Source organism: Orcinus orca, chromosome X, assembly GCF_937001465.1.
Source record: "Orcinus orca chromosome X, mOrcOrc1.1, whole genome shotgun sequence".
In the NCBI taxonomy this organism is placed as follows: Eukaryota; Metazoa; Chordata; class Mammalia; order Artiodactyla; family Delphinidae; genus Orcinus; species Orcinus orca.
The window spans coordinates 46777906-46801299 of record NC_064580.1 but is presented as its reverse complement, the minus strand read 5'-3'; the positions used below and the strand labels follow the sequence as shown (position 1 = coordinate 46801299).

The window sequence follows — 23394 nt, the reverse complement described above, 5'->3', positions numbered from 1 at the left end:
GTAATGAACGTTGCAGCCTCCTTGGTTAGGAGTTTCCGGAATTAGGGATCGTATGAAAGATGCAATGCTCCTCCCCCCACCAAAGGGAAGAGAATCTGACTCGAGATATGCCCTGTTTACTCCATTCTCCTGTGTCATTTTTAACGCAGAAATAACTGGTCCAAGAAGAGCTACCCTTTATTGACCAAGTACATTTGAGTCGAGGTCCTTCATTCACTGAGGAAACAAGTTCGAAGCACCGACCAGACACTAGGTCTCCGCTACTGGGGCCAGTTTGGGGATGCAGGGATGATGGGGGCTGCAACCTGCAAGCAGATGACTGCCCCCTGTTGTGTGAGAAAACCCATGGCAGGATTTAAATCATAGAACCCTAGGAACACAGAAGAGAGCCTCTGACCCCCTGCCATAGTGTGCGGGGTCGGGGGTGTGTGGTGTGTGGGTGTTTGGTCAGGACACACTTCTCAGGGGTGGGGAGGTTCTTCAGGTGGCACTTCGATCATCCACAGTTTACAGACACAAGCTGAAGAGCAGAGACATGAACATGGGTGGAGCCAGATTTCCATTCTCAGTCTGTTGGCTCCAGACCACCATGGCAGCTGGGTCAGCTCCAGAGCTGTCATGCAGCCACTACAAACACTTCCTCTGCCTCTGCTTGCCTCTCAGTTCCTTCCATCTGATAAATAGAGTGAGACTGGTGGAGATATAACTGGGGGAGGGTTGATTGCAAAGCCTCTCTGATATGGCAGAGTGCCCCCCACACACACAGGGGAGGCTGAAGTCCTGCCCGGCCGTTGGCTCTGAGGCAATCCTTTTGCGCCGGTGGACTCCAGTTTCTTGGCTGCAAGGCAGCTCCTGCGAAGGCAAACACAGAGAGCGTCTTAGAACCTTTCAGGGTGGCTTTGCCCTACTGGGTTCCTGCATTTCACAGGTGGACATGGTATTGGGACAATGATGACTTTCCTGTCACGGAACAACATCTGCATCTCGGCACCTGAATCACAAGCCAAGTGGGTTGTCGTGACCGCAAAGAAGACGGGCTTTGCAGTCGGGCAGAACTAGGGCTTGACTGCCAGATCCAGCCTTTACTGCATCAGCGACCTAACCTCTTTGAGCTTGTTTCCTCGTCTATGGAAGGCGGGGGTTGATACTTCTCTGGATCTATGGGGAATAAAACCGCATATGCCCGGCTCCCATTAGCTCAGTAACTAGGCTCCGGGTGAACCATTTTACACTGCGCCCTGTGTTAGGGACACATCAGTGTGGAGGCAAGCATGCCGGGGGCCTCTGGGCATCTACTCCATCCTCTGGCTGGGGTGGGGGTTGGGGTAGTGGCGGTGGAACTGGTGCCATTTCCATCTTTTTAATTGTCTTTACATATCAAAGGCACACACTTCATTTCATACTTAGGTGTGCTCTGCTCAGAGGAGTTGTACTGAATGAAGTCAGTCCTCACAGTTGAGTCTGTAGCAGGCAGAACCAGCAGTGGGGACACCTAAGGAGTTGCAGGAAGGTGCTGTCAGATTCCCTAAGAGGGTCCCCATACTGAGTGCGCAGCTGATCCTTGCCTCCCTGATGATCACAGGGGACTAGTAAATCACAGCCTTGCATGGGGAGGACCCGTTAATATACTTTCTCCTGTCCTAACAGAAACTCAGACTATAAACTATAGTGAAAATCTCATCAAAACAAAGTCCATGGGTAGGGCAGTTCAAAGCCTGTTCAATTTACTGGGTCACAGATACCATAAAGTGACAGATTTTTTTTCCCATTGTTCAGCTTATCCCTCCTCACTGTGAAGCAGGTGGTCACCCTGGATCCCTCTATGCTTCCAAAACTGTGGCCAAATTCCAAAGGTCATATTCAAAGGCAACAGTGGGCCCGTATAACATAAGGCGAGAGAGCTTTTCTGTCTGTATCCTGTTCTTAGCAAGGAAGCCTTTCCCAGAAAAACTCAGCCATCAGATTGCATTTCAAATCAGCTCACTGTGAACCACAGTAAAATGTGTGTCCGTGTGGGGAATTCATAATGAAATCTCCATCACCTTCCATTCGGTAAAAATATCAAATCTGGTAACTGTGACTTTTCATCCAGGTACTCCTCAGGAAAAATGGAAATTGCTCTACCCAGCCTGACAGCTGAACCTAAGAAGGAATCAGACAGATGAGGAGGGAGGAAGGGCATGTAAGATGGAGGGAACAGCACGTGTGAGGTTGTGAAATCTGTGGGTGGTGGGGGCCGGGAGCGGGGCGGGCAGGGGGGGCGAGGGAGGACGAGTGTGAGCACACCAGCCATCTGATGAACAGAAAGAGGTCTGGGTGCGCTGGAATATCAAGTGGGGCTTGGAGCGGAAGGAGGGGGTCTGGTGACGATCAGACGTTTGGGGGCAGGCAAGGCCTGTGCTTAGTCCAGGAGGCTGGACATTATCCTAAGAGCAGCGGGCAGCCCCTGCAGAGTTTTGAGCAGGGCTGTCATGCCCAGGTTAGGACTTAAGAAAGCTTCCTCAGGCAGTAGGATAGACAATGCGTTGGAAAACATCAGGATTGCTGGTGGTGGTCAAGGAGAGAGATGAGGGTGACGTGGAACTCACTGTGCCGATGGAGAGAAGTGTCAGGATCTTGCTTAGAAAGACTTAGGAGGCAGAAAGGTGGGGCTTGATGACTGAGAGGGTGGTGAGAGAGAGGCAGCAGGCAAGGATGGCCTTAAGGATCTCTGGCCTAAGCAGCTGGGGAGAAGGCTGCCTTGCCCTGAGTTAGGCAACAGTAGAGGAGGTGCAGCTATGTGGGGAGGGGTTGTGGATGGGTTCAGTTTGGACTTGTTGAGTATTCCTTGCCTTTGGGGCTCAAACACGTATTACCTGAATGACTTGGGGTAGCTGACCTAACCTCTCTGTGCCCAAGATGCCTCAACTGTGATAGCAGGCTCAATGTAAAATAATCCTAGTTGATGAGGTGGGAAAGCAGAGACTACAGAGAAGCTAGGGGAGCTGCTCAGAGTCACACAGGCCGTCAGAGGAGGAGTGACCCACAAACGTAGGCATACTCGATTCAGAGCCCACACTCTTTATTTTTTTAATTAAATCCGACATACCATATTACATTAGTTTCAGGCGCACAACAAAGTGATTCCACACTTTTAAACATTAGGAAATGAATAACACGATAAGTTTGGTTACCATCTGTCACCATACAGGCTTATTACAATATTATTGACTATATTCCGTGTATGTACATTTCATCCCCGTGACTTATTTATTTTATAACTGGAAGTATGTACCTCCTAATCCCTTCACCTATTTTACACAACTCCCCACCCGCTCCCCCTCTGGCAACCACCAGTTTGTTCTCTGTGTCTCTAACTCTGTTTCTGTTTTGTTCCCTGTGCTCACTTGTTTTGTTTTTGAGGTTCCACATACAAATAAAACCGTGTGGTATTTGTATTTCTCTGTCTGCCTTATTTCAGTTAGCATAACACCCTCTAGGTCCATCCATGTTGTCGAAAATGGCAAGATTTCATTCTTTTTTATTGCTGAGTAATATTCCGTTGTGTATATGTATACCACTTCTTTTTTATCGATCCATCTATCAATGGGCACTTCCATATCTTGGCTAGGGTGAATAATGCTGCAGTGAACAGAGGGGTACATACAGCTTTTGTGATTAGTGTTTTTTGTTTTCTTCAGATAAATACCAAGAAGTGGAATTGGGGCTTCCCTGGTGGCGCAGTGGTTGAGAGTCCGCCTGCCGATGCAGGGGACACGGGTTCGTGCCCCGGTCCGGCAAGATCCCACATGCCGCGGAGCGGCTCGGCCCATGAGCCATGGCCGCTGAGCCTGCGCGTCCGGAGCCTGTGCTCCACAACGGGAGAGGCCACAACAGTGAGAGGCCCGCGTACCGAAAAAAAAAAAAAAAAAAAAGTGGAATTGCTGGATCATATGGTAGTTCTAGCTTTAGGTTTTTTAGGAAACCCTCACTGTTTCCATAGTGGTTGCACCAATTTACATTCCCACCAACAGTGCATGAGGGTTTCCTTTTCTCCACATCCTCGCCCACATTGCTTACTTGTTATTGTCTTTTTGATAATAGCCACTTGACAGGTATGAGGAAGCACCTCACTGTGGTCTTGATTTTGCAATCCCTGATGATTAGTGATGTTGAGCATCTTTTCATATGCCTGTTGGCCATCTGTATTATCTTCTTTGGAAAAATGTCTATTCAGTGTTTTGCCCCACTTTTTAATCGGGCTGTTGGTTTGTTTCTTGTTTTGTTTTGATAATGAGTTCTGTGAGCCCTTTAGATGTTTTGGCTATCTACCTCTTTTCGGATATATCACTTGCTAATATCTTCTCCCATTCAGCAGGTTGCCTTTTTGTTTTGTTGCCGGTTTCCCCTGCTGTGGAAAAGCTTTTTAGTTTGATGTACTCCCGTTTGTCCATTTTTGCTTTTGCTGCCCTTGCCTGAGGAGACATATCCCAAAAATTATTGCTAAGACCAGTGTCAAAGAGCATACTTGGCTATGTTTTCTTCTAGGAGTTTTATGGTTTAAGGTCTTACAATTTAGGCTTTAATCCATTTTTTGTTTATTTTTGTATGTTGTGTAAGAAAGTGGTCCAGTTTTCCCAGAACCATTTATTGAAGAGGCAGCCTTTTCCCTAATGTATATTCTTGGCTCCTTTGTCATAGGGGTTTATTTCTGTCAGAGCCCACACTCTTAAGCATCCCCAACTGTTCTCTCCGTAAAGGCTGGGGAGAAGTGGGAAGAGCTGGTGACTTCAGTGTCCGTTCACAGCTGGTGGCACCAAGTCTGGGTAAGATACATCATTGATCCTGCCCACAATGCACTGGGGCGGGGATAACCATCCCCACCTGGCACGAGTTCACCAGGGTGGTGATGTCATGGGCTCACTCCAGCAGCCAACCCAGGTCAATCCTGCCAACCACAATCAACCATTTAGCCAATCATGAAGGTCTTCACTGTATCCGTTACATCCCCCCACTCCACGCCAGGCTGGCTGTTGAGACGGGGAGGTGAGGAGGAATTGCAGAGCCAGTCCCTGCCCTTGGGAGTTGAGTCATTAATCAGACAGAGATCTGACACCCATAGATGTGGTAGCAAGTGCATCATTGATCCCCTGTGAGGCTGGGTTGCTAGGAGACGAGAGGAGTGACAAGGATCAGGGTGGGATGAAGTGGACATGGCGGCAGGGGTGGGGGGAGCGGAGCAGGGTATGCTGGGTACTTGCCGAGGCCAGTCCCAAGTGCAGAATTACCCACAGCCTGCATGAGGGCGCCTGGAGGATGGATGGGCGGGTGTAAATGAGGGAATCAGCAGCGCCACCCCATCCCCACCTCAAAGTCTGTATCCCCAACCTGTGTATTGGGTGTAGGTGGTCTGGGGGTCCCATCTGAGACAGCATACTCTCCCAAGTTACAGAGTAGGAGCCAGAATCCTGTGATGTCCAGACATGTCCAGCATGTCAAATTCTAGGCCAGAGACCGAGCCACAGGCACCAAGAGGCCAGAAAATATTGGATGGGAGTTGGCTTAAAACGCAATGGCCGGTGCTTTGCGATGACCTAGAGGGGTGGGATAGGGAGGGTGGGAGGGAGGCTTCAAGAGGGAGGGGATATGGGGACACATGTATGCATATGGCTGATTCACTTTGGTGTACAACAGAAACTAACACAGTATAGTGAAGCAATTATACTCCAATAAAGATCTATTTTAAAAAAGAAAAAACAAACCGCAATGGCCAAATAACAAATTGGAATGTACCTATAGCAAGTAAAGATATCGAATCATTCATTTAAAATCCTTCCCACAAAGGGAAGCCCTGGGCCTCCTGGTTTCACTGGTGAATTCTATCAAATGTTTAAAGAAGAAATAATATCCATCCTTCACAGACTCTTCCTGAATAGACAGGAGGGAGGAGGGAGCATTTCCTAACTCATCCTGTGAGAACAGTATTACCCCACTACCAAAGCCAGACTTGACGTCACAAGAAAGCTATAGACCAGTATCTATCATGAATAGTGATACATACATCCTCAACAAAATATTAGCAAACCAAATCCAGCAACATTTGCAAAGGGCTATCTATGCAGGATTTATCCCAGGATTGCAATATTGGTTTAACATTCAACTTCAGTTAAGGCAAGCACCATGTTAATATAATGAGGGACAGAAACCACCTGTCACCTTGGTAGACAAAGAAAAAGCATTTGACACAATTCAAGACCCATTCATGATAAAAAAAAAAAAACGGTCAACCAACTCGGGATACAGGGGATCGTCCTCACTGTGCTGAAGGACATCCCCGAGAAACATCCAGCTCTCGTCCTGTCATATTTACTAGTGTTAGAATGAATGCTTTCCTCTTGAGATCCAGGCCAAGGCAAGGATGTCTGCTTCAGCCACTTCTATCCCACATTGACTGAAGGTTCTAGCCTGTGCAGCGTGCAAAACATGAACTTCTGCTTTCTGCTACAGCATGGGTGAGCCTCCAAAGCATTATGCTTAAGTGAAAGAACTCAGACACAATAGGCCCCTTCCTGCAGGAGTCAGTTTATATGAAATGCTCAGAAAGGGCAAACCTACAGAGAGAGAAATTAGATTAGAGGATGCCTGGGCCTGGAGGTGCTATTGGGGATTGACGGCTGATGGGTACACGGAATCTCTTTGTGGTTCTGGCAATGTGCCACAACTGGATTATGGTGAGGGTTGCACAACTGCGTAAATTTACTAAAAGTCACTGCATTGGGTGCGTTAAATGGGTGTGATTTGTGGTGTGTATATTATACCTCAATAAAGCAGTTTAGGAAATGTAATGCAGATGTCCAAGTAAGTCATGCGGGAAAAGATATGCCATTGCTTTTGTCACAATGAGGAATCCCCCCCCCCCATGTTCTGGGTCCGGCCTCCTCCATATGTGCTAGATGCTCCCTCCAGAAACAGTCACTGTGCGCGTCAGGACAGAATTGCTAGTGAGCACACATGTCTAGCGTGCCTCTGTGTGTTCATGCACAGGCGCCCTTTGTGTGACCACAAGTCAGTGGCTCTGGGCAGGCTCCCATAATCCATCCTGCGTCTGAAATTCTACTTAGCTGTTTTTCCATTCTTCTCCAATCTCATGGACCCAGCTTGCATTTCTCTGGTAACGGATCTCAGCCCTTAGCTCCAACTTCTGGTCACAGGAATACCTGTAGCCTGGGCATGAGGCCCCCTGCCTGAGCTCAGCAACCCAGGGGGGATGCTCAGCAGAGTGGTAACCAAGACAACGGAACCCCATCCAGCCTCCTCCTGCCCCCAGGACTGAGGTCCGTTCCCTCCCCTCCACCTGCCTGAGTGTCAGATAAGGAAGGGGACTTGGGGGCATGACACACAACCGAGTCATTGAAATTGTTCTAAATATGGCTGTGAAATAAATATGTCAAAAATAGCTCTCAGGGGACGTCCGTGGTGGTCCGGTGGTTAAGAATCCGCCTTCCAGTGCAGGGGACGTGGGTTCGATCCCTGGTCGGGGAACTAAGATCCCACATGCCGCAGGACAACTAAGCCGGCGCGCCACAACAAAGAGCCCGCACGCCGCAACAAAAGATCCCGTGTGCGGCAACGAAGATCCCACGTGCCGCAACTAAGACCCGACGCAGCCAAATAAATAAATAAACAAACATTAAAAGAAAACAGATCTCAGAAGACACATTATAAAATTTTTTTAAAATTTCATTAGTAACAAACATGGTTCTGAAGCTCAAGATTCTATTTAAAACCAGGACAGGTGAAGCATCATGCAATTATGCTTCTCAACCTAAGCTGTGCATCAGATCTCCCCTGGAGAGGCTTTAAAAGCAGGACATCCCCCAGAGAGTCTTAAGTAGTAGGTCTGGAATGTGGCCCCAGCATGAGCATTATCTGAAAACTTCTCTTATGAAAGCCGAGATTGCAGCTGTGGAAACAGAACCATCCTTACAGGAGGAAATCATTTTAGATTTGAAATTTGAGACTCCTCTCTACAAGGAAAGCGGGTTTTCACCATGACCCACTATGCTTCGCAGATATCTTAGGCTGAGGAAAGGGACAACGTGTCCAACGCTTGTTGTAAAACTGACCTCGTACTTGCTCTGCTCCATGTTCCTGAATCCAAAACTTTACAGTTAAAATCCTGCTTTTGCTAATGAAGCTTAGTACTTTTTAGTTCTTGTCAGGATCCCTTGTGCTTAGTTACTTGAAAACATTTCTGAAACATTGTGGAGCTAACTTCATGTGACAGATGAGAATAGTTCTTTGAAAATTAAAGGTGACTGAGAATTGTAGCCGTTGATGCAGAAGGATCAGCTGTCGGCTTATCTGCTGAGTGTGCTGAGTTGCATTTTTAAACTTTTTAGTATAATTTATGTTATCAAATTAACTCCCGTGCTCAGGTAAAGACCAAATAGGACCAGGATGTTTATTGTGAAAAGCACAACTGAGCAATCCCTTGTTTCATGCACACCCATGAACACCCACCTGCACAAACGTTCTCTTTCAGGGATCTCTTCTGGATATTTATCTGCACATTCCCAAATGATGGGCTTACACTGCTATGTCCTGACTCATCGTCTTGCTAAAGACAAGGGTTTCAATCTATTAGGCGTGTTACAGTGCCCAGGTTCTCCTCGGAGATCCAAAACAGGGCGTAGGCCTGTGCTCAGGACCCGCTCAGAGTGTGTCTGCCAAGAACGAGGCCTCACAGAGGAAACGATCCACATCTGTGGCAACATGAAGATCACGGGTTAGCCTTTTCCAAAGCAGGTCCAGGGGAGTCATGGCGCGGTGGAGATCACACCCAGCAGCATCCCCGGGATTTTGGTTTAAGGAATTGGGTAGATGGCAGTGCCCATCCATGAGATGGGGAACATTGGTTTGGGGCCAGCAGCAGATTTGCAGGGCTTGTGGGAGGTCTGAGTGCAGATGTCCCATAGGTCTCGGCCTGTGCGGACTCTGGGGCCCAGCTGAGATTTCTTAGGTAGACTTGGTGATGGGCAAAGCCATCAGCGTACAGGGGGATACAGATGAAAACAAGTCAGATGGGTAAAAGCTCTGGGGGGTGATGTGGTCACCCAAAGATCATGTGTAGAATGGAAGAGCATGGGGCAGAGGTTGGAAACCAGAGGAAAAGAAAACCAAGATTTAGGAGGGGATCAAAGTAAATGGACAGACAGTGAGACTTAGAAGTAATGGACCGAGAGGTAGGAGGAAAGCCAGGATGAGCTGCTGTCACAGACTCTGACACAGGAAAGCGTTTTTAAAAATGGAATGTCTCTGTGGCCAGTACAGCACCGGGTACTACGGTTTGGCACATGGAGCTCTTGGGAGATGTTAGCAAGGGGATGCCCCGTGGATGGGGCACATGGAGGAGGAATCGAGAGGTAACCAGATAAGGATGCTCCTGGAGCCTACACTTCCGAGAAGCTTGGCTGGAAAGGAATCAAAGATGCAGGGTAGTAGAAGCAGAGGGCTGTGTGCTTGCAAGGTATGTAATTTTCTGTTCCCCAAACCAAAAAGACCAGGATGCAGGTTCCAAAAATTCCTAAGAATCATCAGGACTGTTGAATAGATGACAGAGTCGAGAATTGGGATGATCCTCACAGGTGACTCTTCAAGTCGAGGAGTGGGGAGTGGTGGGCTCAAAGCAGCAGTGGAGTTGCAGGAAGACTTCCATCCTCCCCCTCCAGGCCCCACTCTTGCCTCTGCGACCCATGGTCACAAGAGGAGCTGGTGGGGAGGGGTTGCTGAGATCACAGACTCATTCATGCTCCTCAGACTCCACGGGCACTTTGGTGTATTTATTCTCCCTGGCTGATCTGATCTTCATCACGAGTGTCCACCCTCCAAACTGGTTAGTAAGGGGAGAAAAAAAACCCACTGACTGAATTTACTTCTAATCTGGAAAGTGTGGTTGGATGCAATAAAGTGAATGGTCCACATATACAAATGCTCAGTCTGTTTTGGTGAAAATGCTCAGTCTCACATTTCCACCCCACCTCTCTTCTTTCCAAGATGGGGAAAGGGTATGTTTGTCGTACATCTGGCAGTAATGTGGGAAGGGTATCTACGACAGGACACACCTGTGTTGCTCACAGTGGCCTGGGTGGTCCCTGAGGGAAGGACAGCTCTCCTCTCCCGGGTCCAGCTGGCGATGCTGACCTGCACCGCCCATGGGTGGGGCTGGTGAAACTTGCATTTTTGTCTCTCTCTTCTTGGTGGGGAACCGGTGCTCCCTGGCTGACTCAGCCTCAGCTCACTCTGCTGGCATCTGCAGACCCCTCTGAATCTGGGTCTCATCCTCCATCCCACCCCTGGGCAGGGCTGTCCCCTCCACAACCTCAGCTGCAAGGTCACCTAGCCCGTTGCCTGCTTAGGCTTCCTCTGTCTGGATTCACTCACTTTCTACCTTCTTCCTTCAGGGGATGCAGATCCCTCCCTTGGATCTCACCTGCACCACAGCAGGAACCAAGATCAGCTCCAGAAAATTAAATTCCTTAACTCCAGCCACCCCTCTGCCCAAAGGTACTGTTGGGTCATTGTACAGAGTGTGCCCCTGTGAGTTCCAAGTGTGAATGGGGTGAAATCCTCCTGTCCTTGGTGCTCCTCTTCATTTCTTGACACACCTCCCTTGTCTGAACTGTCTTACCTCTGCCTGCCACTGCCTCTGTGGGCTGTTCCCCCCTGTGACTGGGACACTCTTTTCTTTGGCTTGTCTTTCATTTGACCCAAGACTTCCCGTACAATCTCCAGGTCAAAAGAGGCATACTGTAGAATGTGTACCTTGTCGAGTACAATTAGGAGAATATGTTGTCACATAAGCCCTCCCCCCCTCCCCCGGCAAGTATAAAAAGAGTGATAAAGAAGACAAGGGTCAAATATGCCAAAGGTGCCTGAGATGTTGTCTAGGATGAGCACTGAAGAGTGTCTGTGGGATCAGGAAGTATGGATATTAATGGTGGCCTTGACAAGGCCAATTACAGTGGAGTGATTGGAACAGAAGCTCCATTGAAGGCGGTTGAGGAGAGAATATCTCAGCAGAATTTGAAGCAGTTTTGCTTTGAAGGGCAACCAGTAATGTGCCAGTAGCTGCAGAATGGGGTGGTGGCAGAGGGTGGGTTTCCCCCTTTGCTGTGGAATGCCCCGATGTAGAGGGAGCAGGTGCTGGTTCAGGAGAGAGGGGTGGTAATTGCAGGCGCAAAGTCCCTGAGAAGGTGCAAGGCATGGGATCCTGGGCAGAGGTGAGGGGCTGTGTGCAGTCAAGGAGCACGTGTGCCGAGGGGCAGCAGAGTGACAGGGCAGAAACAGGCAGTTTGGAAAGTTTGAGAAATCCCACGGGATTGCTTCAGTCTTCTCCACGAATTATTGGGGGTGGGGGCGGGGGGGGGGGGAGACTGGTGGTCATTAGCATGGAGGAGGGTTGCCAGTGTGTAATGTAGTATTGTAGGTGAGAGTGAAAATGAAAAGCAATTCTCCCCTGGTCATGGATTTAAGATAAAACAATTCCGTAAAGTTTCAGAGTTTCGTCCTCAGTGCTGAGGTGCTCAGATACAAGGCAGGGGGTGAGTAGGGAGGAGGGTGCAAGGAGCACAGGAGGTGTGTTTGTGGGGGACAGTTTCCAGCCCTGAGTCCGCGGAGTAAGGAGGGGCCTGGCGGATGGTGTGGAAGGATGTGTGGTCGGTGAGCTGGCGGTTTCCAGGAGGTTGGGGCTATCAATGCAGGGGCACTAGAGCGAGGGAGCTGGAGGACAGGACGCCGTGTTGGGGGTGATGAGAGGGAGGAATGCTATACACCATGAGGGCCGCGGTCTTCCTGATGCCCAGGGCGTCACCGTGGGCAGGGGGATGCTCGGGTGGGGAGAAGAACATCGCTGAGGTCGGAGAGGCTCCGGGGTGACCGGCTGAGCCTCGCGGGCACTGAGGTCGCCGGGACGGATCGGAAGAGTGAGGGCTGAGAGGAGCACAGTTCAGTGTGCCACGGGACGAGGGCGTTCACAGGCCGGGGGTGGGCGGGAGGAGAATGACCAGGGGACTGGTACCAGTCCCGCACGTGGTGGGGGGGCGGGTGCTGAGGCAGTGGGCGACAGGACCCGGACAATGCCCGAGATAGACCATCTAGCGGACCGGGACGAGGAGCCTGGCACGAAACTCACTGGGCTCCCGCGCGCAGGCCCACAACCCGCCAATCGGATCACAGCCCCGCCCTCCTGGCGCCGGATCTTCCCGGGCGCCCTGACTTCCTGCCGCCGTTGCTACGGTTGCGGGGGCGGGACTAGAGGGGAGGCTGCACTACCAAGGATGGTTCCGCCGGCAATCGGAACGGTTCCCTTCCTTTCTGTGGTCCTTACTGGCGTCAGCCTTAGTTTCGGCACCCACGTTCTCTACTGGTCGGCGCGGAAAACCAGCAGAAAGCATGCATTTTCTTCCGTGCTTATGGCGTTCGGTTTCTCTGGTCTGCAGGTGGCAGTGTTGCGCCGTGCACCCGCTCGGCCCGTTTCTCCCCCGCCCTTCGCGCTTGAAAAAACTCCGCGGAGCCTTTTACCGCAAGAAGTGGCGGATTTTTCTTACTGTCTACTGGTTCAAACTTGAAGTGTGCACTTTCACGGGGGCCTCTAGACAAAATTCTCCCCCCGGAGCCCAAACTTTTTTGCCTTTCAAATTGGTTTTCTGCTAAGTGGCTGCCTAGTTTCCTTAGCAACTTGTATTTGTGCTTCTCAATGGTACTGTGTTTGGCTTTTCCCTATTGTTTCGTGAACCTCATAACTATATTCGTAAGTTACGCCAGTCACTTAACTTCCCTGTAAAAAATTTTGAGGACAGATTAAATACAGTAAAGAAATATATCTAAGCCAGAGTCCCATCACCCACTGATGACCATGAATACTACTTTGTGATAAATTTCCTTAGAGATTTTTAATCTATAACGGTGCAATTTAAACACAATGAGATTCATATATTGCAGTGTGACTTCACCATCTTTTGTTAATCTCAGATATAGCATGAGTTACGTGTTCAAAAAAATCATTTGAAGAGACTTGAAAAAAAAATTTTCATTTCTCTTCCTAAAAGAATACATAGACTGAAAGAGTGGGGGAAAAGTATATTTAATGACTGAGATGGAAAGGAGGAATAACCACTGAACCCTTACCTCAAAGGGAAATATAATGTAAGCGTCCTAAGGACAGGTGCTATATTTTTTGCTTTGTTTTTGCTCACCATTGTATTTGCAGCATTAACAAAACAATGCCTGGCAGTGTGTTCTCAATATATATTTGTTAAATTAATGAACAAGTAGCTGATTTCTTCCAGGTGCTTTTCTTTGTAAATATGTTATCATGTCATAATACTGGTGTAGTGTATGAACCATTTTCTATGTGGCTTTTTCCCCCTTTCATTTAGCATTTTATTGTGAATAAATACACTTCGTAAAAAGTTTTGCAGGCTGTTTTACCATCTTTCCCAGTGAGTATTTTATTTCATTCTTGTATTGGGGGCAGGAAGGCATCCTGCAAACCAGTGTGCAATCTACAGTCTGACAGAACTGGGACCTGAATGTAAGGACCCTCATTGAGAAACCCCAAGACCCTTGTCAGCTGACTCTCTGTGTGACACAGTTTTCATAGGCATAAAATGAGGGCAGTAATAGCATCTGCCTCATGGGTGGTGTACAGCATCAATTACCCAACAGGTTCTTAGCTTGGCACTTGTAGCTATCCTGTTATTATTGTTGGTGCTATTGTCAGTATTTGCTATAATGTGTAGTAGGTAAAGATTTTCTAGCCACAAGACTCAGTGTGATAACTATGTTCTCTTTAAACTTACAGCAGATATCTGTTCTTCAACTACCCATTTCTGCTTTTTGATAGAGAACTCACACTAGTAATTTGTAGGGAAATTCAGTCAAGAAAATATATACAAGGAAAACACATTGGTACCTTCTTCAAAGATTATGGCGCAGTGGTTGAGAGTCCGCCTGCCGATGCAGGGGACACGGGTTTGTGCCCCGGCCCGGGAAGATCCCACATGCCGCGGAGCGGCTCGGCCCGTGAGCCATGGCCGCTGAGCCTGCGCGTCCGGAGTAGCCTGTGCTCCGCAACGGGAGAGGCCACACAGTGAGAGGCCCGCATTCCGCTAAAAAATAAAAATAAAAAAAAAAGATTATCCCTCCAGAAAAATGAAAATAATATTTTTGTACATACATATTTTTACCATCTCTGTTTATAATAGATTTCCAGGAGTAGATTGAAAGACATGAACATTTTTTTAAAACTTTATTTTATTATTTTATGTATTTATTTTGGGCTGCGTTGGGTCTTCGTTGCTGCCCGTGGGCTTTCTCTAGTTGCGGCGAGCGGGGGCTACTCTTCCTTGCAGTGTGCAGGCTTCTCATTGTGGTGGCTTCTCTTGTTGCGGAGCACGGGCTCTAGGCGCATGAGCTTCAATAGTTGTGGCATGGCATGAACATTTTAACACTCTTGGTGCACATTGCCAAAACATAATACCCATTTGTTTTGCCATCGACATTCTATGAGAATTTTTAGTTTTCATATCCTCACCAGAATTTATTAATGTTTTAAAAATAATTAGCTTATTGACTTTAATAGTTGTATGTGTAGAAATTGACCCCCCATTCTGTCATACATATTGAAAATACTTTTTCTGTTTTTTGCCTTTTAATTATATTTGAGGTTTTCAGATGCACAGATTTTATTTTTATGTAGTCTTATCTATATATTCAAAGTTTAGACTAGGGAACAAACCCATGAGACAAAAGAAAATTCCTTGGCTGACCAGTATGCCAAACAGTTTGCTCTCATCCAGGTATCAAATATTAAAGATGGTCCGATTACTCCAGATCATTTCTATGAAACCTTGAGAGAACCACAGTCACAAGCAGGAGATTTTGTAAAAAATATGTTGGGAGTACAGTGATGTCTCAAAAAAATTAAACATTGAATTACCATATGATCCAGCAATTCCACATCTGGGTATACATCCAAAAGAATTGAAAGCAGGGATTCAAACAGATATTTGTATCCCCATGTTCATAGCAGCACTATTCACAATAGCTAAAATGTGGAAACAACCAAAGTGTCCATTGATGGATGAATGGATAAACAAAATGTGGCATATTCACACTATGGAATATTATTCAGCCCTACACAGGAAGGAAATTCTAACACATGCTATAACATGGATGGACGTTGAAGACACATGCTAAGTGAAATAACGCAGTCACAAAAGGACAAATACTGTATGATTCCACTTATATGAGGTACCAAGAGTAGTCAAATTCATAGAGACAGAAAGAATGATGGTGCCAGGGGCTGGGGGGACTGTGAAGTTATTCTTCAACTGGTACAGAATTTCAGTTTTGCAGATGAAAAGGGTTCTGGAGACGGATGGTAGTAATGATTGCACGACAATGTGAATGTACTTAAAACCAATGATTTGCAAAAACATCAACATTTAAGACTGTGTTTTCATTAGTTTTCAGTAAAAGGACTAAAAATATGAAAATGATTTTTAAAAATCTACAACTGCCTTTAAAAGGGAAATTAAGGTTCGATGCAAAAATGAAGTTTGGTATGTTTAAAATGCACATTTTGAAGAAAAGCCTCTGGGAAAATTGATCACAAAATACTGTTAATGGACATCCGTGGCTGAGGGGACTGTAGCTTATACTGTTTTATTGTAATTGTAACTGTCTTTGCTCAGAAACTTTTCACAAAGGGCTCCAAGAAAGGAACAGATCTAGCGTCAACCAGCCAACCGGCGCAGGCGCAGAAAAAATCCGCCACTTCTTGCAGTTAAAAAAAATAGCTCCGCGGAGTTTTTTCAAGCGCGAAGGGCGGGGGAGAAACGGGCCGAGCGGGTGCACGGCGCAACACTGCCACCTGCAGACCAGAGAAACCGAACGCCATAAGCACGGAAGAAAATGCATGCTTTCTGCTGGTTTTCCGCGCCGACCAGTAGAGAACGTGGGTGCCGAAACTAAGGCTGACGCCAGTAAGGACCACAGAAAGGAAGGGAACCGTTCCGATTGCCGGCGGAACCATCCTTGGTAGTGCAGCCTCCCCTCTAGTCCCGCCCCCGCAACCGTAGCAACGGCGGCAGGAAGTCAGGGCGCCCGGGAAGATCCGGCGCCAGGAGGGCGGGGCTGTGATCCGATTGGCGGGTTGTGGGCCTGCGCGCGGGAGCCCAGTGAGTTTCGTGCCAGGCTCCTCGTCCCGGTCCGCTAGATGGTCTATCTCGGGCATTGTCCGGGTCCTGTCGCCCACTGCCTCAGCACCCGCCCCCCCACCACGTGCGGGACTGGTACCAGTCCCCTGGTCATTCTCCTCCCGCCCACCCCCGGCCTGTGAACGCCCTCGTCCCGTGGCACACTGAACTGTGCTCCTCTCAGCCCTCACTCTTCCGATCCGTCCCGGCGACCTCAGTGCCCGCGAGGCTCAGCCGGTCACCCCGGAGCCTCTCCGACCTCAGCGATGTTCTTCTCCCCACCCGAGCATCCCCCTGCCCACGGTGACGCCCTGGGCATCAGGAAGACCGCGGCCCTCATGGTGTATAGCATTCCTCCCTCTCATCACCCCCAACACGGCGTCCTGTCCTCCAGCTCCCTCGCTCTAGTGCCCCTGCATTGATAGCCCCAACCTCCTGGAAACCGCCAGCTCACCGACCACACATCCTTCCACACCATCCGCCAGGCCCCTCCTTACTCCGCGGACTCAGGGCTGGAAACTGTCCCCCACAAACACACCTCCTGTGCTCCTTGCACCCTCCTCCCTACTCACCCCCTGCCTTGTATCTGAGCACCTCAGCACTGAGGACGAAACTCTGAAACTTTACGGAATTGTTTTATCTTAAATCCATGACCAGGGGAGAATTGCTTTTCATTTTCACTCTCACCTACAATACTACATTACACACTGGCAACCCTCCTCCATGCTAATGACCACCAGTCTCCCCCCCCCCCCCGCCCCCACCCCCAATAATTCGTGGAGAAGACTGAAGCAATCCCGTGGGATTTCTCAAACTTTCCAAACTGCCTGTTTCTGCCCTGTCACTCTGCTGCCCCTCGGCACACGTGCTCCTTGACTGCACACAGCCCCTCACCTCTGCCCAGGATCCCATGCCTTGCACCTTCTCAGGGACTTTGCGCCTGCAATTACCACCCCTCTCTCCTGAACCAGCACCTGCTCCCTCTACATCGGGGCATTCCACAGCAAAGGGGGAAACCCACCCTCTGCCACCACCCCATTCTGCAGCTACTGGCACATTACTGGTTGCCCTTCAAAGCAAAACTGCTTCAAATTCTGCTGAGATATTCTCTCCTCAACCGCCTTCAATGGAGCTTCTGTTCCAATCACTCCACTGTAATTGGCCTTGTCAAGGCCACCATTAATATCCATACTTCCTGATCCCACAGACACTCTTCAGTGCTCATCCTAGACAACATCTCAGGCACCTTTGGCATATTTGACCCTTGTCTTCTTTATCACTCTTTTTATACTTGCCGGGGGAGGGGGGGAGGGCTTATGTGACAACATATTCTCCTAATTGTACTCGACAAGGTACACATTCTACAGTATGCCTCTTTTGACCTGGAGATTGTACGGGAAGTCTTGGGTCAAATGAAAGACAAGCCAAAGAAAAGAGTGTCCCAGTCACAGGGGGGAACAGCCCACAGAGGCAGTGGCAGGCAGAGGTAAGACAGTTCAGACAAGGGAGGTGTGTCAAGAAATGAAGAGGAGCACCAAGGACAGGAGGATTTCACCCCATTCACACTTGGAACTCACAGGGGCACACTCTGTACAATGACCCAACAGTACCTTTGGGCAGAGGGGTGGCTGGAGTTAAGGAATTTAATTTTCTGGAGCTGATCTTGGTTCCTGCTGTGGTGCAGGTGAGATCCAAGGGAGGGATCTGCATCCCCTGAAGGAAGAAGGTAGAAAGTGAGTGAATCCAGACAGAGGAAGCCTAAGCAGGCAACGGGCTAGGTGACCTTGCAGCTGAGGTTGTGGAGGGGACAGCCCTGCCCAGGGGTGGGATGGAGGATGAGACCCAGATTCAGAGGGGTCTGCAGATGCCAGCAGAGTGAGCTGAGGCTGAGTCAGCCAGGGAGCACCGGTTCCCCACCAAGAAGAGAGAGACAAAAATGCAAGTTTCACCAGCCCCACCCATGGGCGGTGCAGGTCAGCATCGCCAGCTGGACCCGGGAGAGGAGAGCTGTCCTTCCCTCAGGGACCACCCAGGCCACTGTGAGCAACACAGGTGTGTCCTGTCGTAGATACCCTTCCCACATTACTGCCAGATGTACGACAAACATACCCTTTCCCCATCTTGGAAAGAAGAGAGGTGGGGTGGAAATGTGAGACTGAGCATTTTCACCAAAACAGACTGAGCATTTGTATATGTGGACCATTCACTTTATTGCATCCAACCACACTTTCCAGATTAGAAGTAAATTCAGTCAGTGGGTTTTTTTTCTCCCCTTACTAACCAGTTTGGAGGGTGGACACTCGTGATGAAGATCAGATCAGCCAGGGAGAATAAATACACCAAAGTGCCCGTGGAGTCTGAGGAGCATGAATGAGTCTGTGATCTCAGCAACCCCTCCCCACCAGCTCCTCTTGTGACCATGGGTCGCAGAGGCAAGAGTGGGGCCTGGAGGGGGAGGATGGAAGTCTTCCTGCAACTCCACTGCTGCTTTGAGCCCACCACTCCCCACTCCTCGACTTGAAGAGTCACCTGTGAGGATCATCCCAATTCTCGACTCTGTCATCTATTCAACAGTCCTGATGATTCTTAGGAATTTTTGGAACCTGCATCCTGGTCTTTTTGGTTTGGGGAACAGAAAATTACATACCTTGCAAGCACACAGCCCTCTGCTTCTACTACCCTGCATCTTTGATTCCTTTCCAGCCAAGCTTCTCGGAAGTGTAGGCTCCAGGAGCATCCTTATCTGGTTACCTCTCGATTCCTCCTCCATGTGCCCCATCCACGGGGCATCCCCTTGCTAACATCTCCCAAGAGCTCCATGTGCCAAACCGTAGTACCCGGTGCTGTACTGGCCACAGAGACATTCCATTTTTAAAAACGCTTTCCTGTGTCAGAGTCTGTGACAGCAGCTCATCCTGGCTTTCCTCCTACCTCTCGGTCCATTACTTCTAAGTCTCACTGTCTGTCCATTTACTTTGATCCCCTCCTAAATCTTGGTTTTCTTTTCCTCTGGTTTCCAACCTCTGCCCCATGCTCTTCCATTCTACACATGATCTTTGGGTGACCACATCACCCCCCAGAGCTTTTACCCATCTGACTTGTTTTCATCTGTATCCCCCTGTACGCTGATGGCTTTGCCCATCACCAAGTCTACCTAAGAAATCTCAGCTGGGCCCCAGAGTCCGCACAGGCCGAGACCTATGGGACATCTGCACTCAGACCTCCCACAAGCCCTGCAAATCTGCTGCTGGCCCCAAACCAATGTTCCCCATCTCATGGATGGGCACTGCCATCTACCCAATTCCTTAAACCAAAATCCCGGGGATGCTGCTGGGTGTGATCTCCACCGCGCCATGACTCCCCTGGACCTGCTTTGGAAAAGGCTAACCCGTGATCTTCATGTTGCCACAGATGTGGATCGTTTCCTCTGTGAGGCCTCGTTCTTGGCAGACACACTCTGAGCGGGTCCTGAGCACAGGCCTACGCCCTGTTTTGGATCTCCGAGGAGAACCTGGGCACTGTAACACGCCTAATAGATTGAAACCCTTGTCTTTAGCAAGACGATGAGTCAGGACATAGCAGTGTAAGCCCATCATTTGGGAATGTGCAGATAAATATCCAGAAGAGATCCCTGAAAGAGAACGTTTGTGCAGGTGGGTGTTCATGGGTGTGCATGAAACAAGGGATTGCTCAGTTGTGCTTTTCACAATAAACATCCTGGTCCTATTTGGTCTTTACCTGAGCACGGGAGTTAATTTGATAACATAAATTATACTAAAAAGTTTAAAAATGCAACTCAGCACACTCAGCAGATAAGCCGACAGCTGATCCTTCTGCATCAACGGCTACAATTCTCAGTCACCTTTAATTTTCAAAGAACTATTCTCATCTGTCACATGAAGTTAGCTCCACAATGTTTCAGAAATGTTTTCAAGTAACTAAGCACAAGGGATCCTGACAAGAACTAAAAAGTACTAAGCTTCATTAGCAAAAGCAGGATTTTAACTGTAAAGTTTTGGATTCAGGAACATGGAGCAGAGCAAGTACGAGGTCAGTTTTACAACAAGCGTTGGACACGTTGTCCCTTTCCTCAGCCTAAGATATCTGCGAAGCATAGTGGGTCATGGTGAAAACCCGCTTTCCTTGTAGAGAGGAGTCTCAAATTTCAAATCTAAAATGATTTCCTCCTGTAAGGATGGTTCTGTTTCCACAGCTGCAATCTCGGCTTTCATAAGAGAAGTTTTCAGATAATGCTCATGCTGGGGCCACATTCCAGACCTACTACTTAAGACTCTCTGGGGGATGTCCTGCTTTTAAAGCCTCTCCAGGGGAGATCTGATGCACAGCTTAGGTTGAGAAGCATAATTGCATGATGCTTCACCTGTCCTGGTTTTAAATAGAATCTTGAGCTTCAGAACCATGTTTGTTACTAATGAAATTTTAAAAAAATTTTATAATGTGTCTTCTGAGATCTGTTTTCTTTTAATGTTTGTTTATTTATTTATTTGGCTGCGTCGGGTCTTAGTTGCGGCACGTGGGATCTTCGTTGCCGCACACGGGATCTTTTGTTGCGGCGTGCGGGCTCTTTGTTGTGGCGCGCCGGCTTAGTTGTCCTGCGGCATGTGGGATCTTAGTTCCCCGACCAGGGATCGAACCCACGTCCCCTGCACTGGAAGGCGGATTCTTAACCACCGGACCACCACGGACGTCCCCTGAGAGCTATTTTTGACATATTTATTTCACAGCCATATTTAGAACAATTTCAATGACTCGGTTGTGTGTCATGCCCCCAAGTCCCCTTCCTTATCTGACACTCAGGCAGGTGGAGGGGAGGGAACGGACCTCAGTCCTGGGGGCAGGAGGAGGCTGGATGGGGTTCCGTTGTCTTGGTTACCACTCTGCTGAGCATCCCCCCTGGGTTGCTGAGCTCAGGCAGGGGGCCTCATGCCCAGGCTACAGGTATTCCTGTGACCAGAAGTTGGAGCTAAGGGCTGAGATCCGTTACCAGAGAAATGCAAGCTGGGTCCATGAGATTGGAGAAGAATGGAAAAACAGCTAAGTAGAATTTCAGACGCAGGATGGATTATGGGAGCCTGCCCAGAGCCACTGACTTGTGGTCACACAAAGGGCGCCTGTGCATGAACACACAGAGGCACGCTAGACATGTGTGCTCACTAGCAATTCTGTCCTGACGCGCACAGTGACTGTTTCTGGAGGGAGCATCTAGCACATATGGAGGAGGCCGGACCCAGAACATGGGGGGGGGGGATTCCTCATTGTGACAAAAGCAATGGCATATCTTTTCCCGCATGACTTACTTGGACATCTGCATTACATTTCCTAAACTGCTTTATTGAGGTATAATATACACACCACAAATCACACCCATTTAACGCACCCAATGCAGTGACTTTTAGTAAATTTACGCAGTTGTGCAACCCTCACCATAATCCAGTTGTGGCACATTGCCAGAACCACAAAGAGATTCCGTGTACCCATCAGCCGTCAATCCCCAATAGCACCTCCAGGCCCAGGCATCCTCTAATCTAATTTCTCTCTCTGTAGGTTTGCCCTTTCTGAGCATTTCATATAAACTGACTCCTGCAGGAAGGGGCCTATTGTGTCTGAGTTCTTTCACTTAAGCATAATGCTTTGGAGGCTCACCCATGCTGTAGCAGAAAGCAGAAGTTCATGTTTTGCACGCTGCACAGGCTAGAACCTTCAGTCAATGTGGGATAGAAGTGGCTGAAGCAGACATCCTTGCCTTGGCCTGGATCTCAAGAGGAAAGCATTCATTCTAACACTAGTAAATATGACAGGACGAGAGCTGGATGTTTCTCGGGGATGTCCTTCAGCACAGTGAGGACGATCCCCTGTATCCCGAGTTGGTTGACCGTTTTTTTTTTTTTATCATGAATGGGTCTTGAATTGTGTCAAATGCTTTTTCTTTGTCTACCAAGGTGACAGGTGGTTTCTGTCCCTCATTATATTAACATGGTGCTTGCCTTAACTGAAGTTGAATGTTAAACCAATATTGCAATCCTGGGATAAATCCTGCATAGATAGCCCTTTGCAAATGTTGCTGGATTTGGTTTGCTAATATTTTGTTGAGGATGTATGTATCACTATTCATGATAGATACTGGTCTATAGCTTTCTTGTGACGTCAAGTCTGGCTTTGGTAGTGGGGTAATACTGTTCTCACAGGATGAGTTAGGAAATGCTCCCTCCTCCCTCCTGTCTATTCAGGAAGAGTCTGTGAAGGATGGATATTATTTCTTCTTTAAACATTTGATAGAATTCACCAGTGAAACCAGGAGGCCCAGGGCTTCCCTTTGTGGGAAGGATTTTAAATGAATGATTCGATATCTTTACTTGCTATAGGTACATTCCAATTTGTTATTTGGCCATTGCGGTTTGTTTTTTCTTTTTTAAAATAGATCTTTATTGGAGTATAATTGCTTCACTATACTGTGTTAGTTTCTGTTGTACACCAAAGTGAATCAGCCATATGCATACATGTGTCCCCATATCCCCTCCCTCTTGAAGCCTCCCTCCCACCCTCCCTATCCCACCCCTCTAGGTCATCGCAAAGCACCGGCCATTGCGTTTTAAGCCAACTCCCATCCAATATTTTCTGGCCTCTTGGTGCCTGTGGCTCGGTCTCTGGCCTAGAATTTGACATGCTGGACATGTCTGGACATCACAGGATTCTGGCTCCTACTCTGTAACTTGGGAGAGTATGCTGTCTCAGATGGGACCCCCAGACCACCTACACCCAATACACAGGTTGGGGATACAGACTTTGAGGTGGGGATGGGGTGGCGCTGCTGATTCCCTCATTTACACCCGCCCATCCATCCTCCAGGCGCCCTCATGCAGGCTGTGGGTAATTCTGCACTTGGGACTGGCCTCGGCAAGTACCCAGCATACCCTGCTCCGCTCCCCCCACCCCTGCCGCCATGTCCACTTCATCCCACCCTGATCCTTGTCACTCCTCTCGTCTCCTAGCAACCCAGCCTCACAGGGGATCAATGATGCACTTGCTACCACATCTATGGGTGTCAGATCTCTGTCTGATTAATGACTCAACTCCCAAGGGCAGGGACTGGCTCTGCAATTCCTCCTCACCTCCCCGTCTCAACAGCCAGCCT

The 23394-nt window shown here is 48.6% G+C and overlaps 2 long non-coding RNA genes across 2 annotated transcripts in view; one reads left to right on the top strand and one right to left on the bottom strand.

The window, feature by feature from the left end:
* Positions 1–23394, bottom strand: part of LOC125963005 (uncharacterized) — a 406444-nt gene that overhangs the window by 364276 nt on the left and 18774 nt on the right. The gene's annotated exons all lie outside the window — the stretch shown is intronic.
* LOC125963009 (uncharacterized) lies at positions 7–4647 on the top strand. The gene is made up of 2 exons (XR_007474768.1): positions 7–2182; positions 3681–4647. It is a non-coding gene; the product is annotated as an uncharacterized LOC125963009 (long non-coding RNA).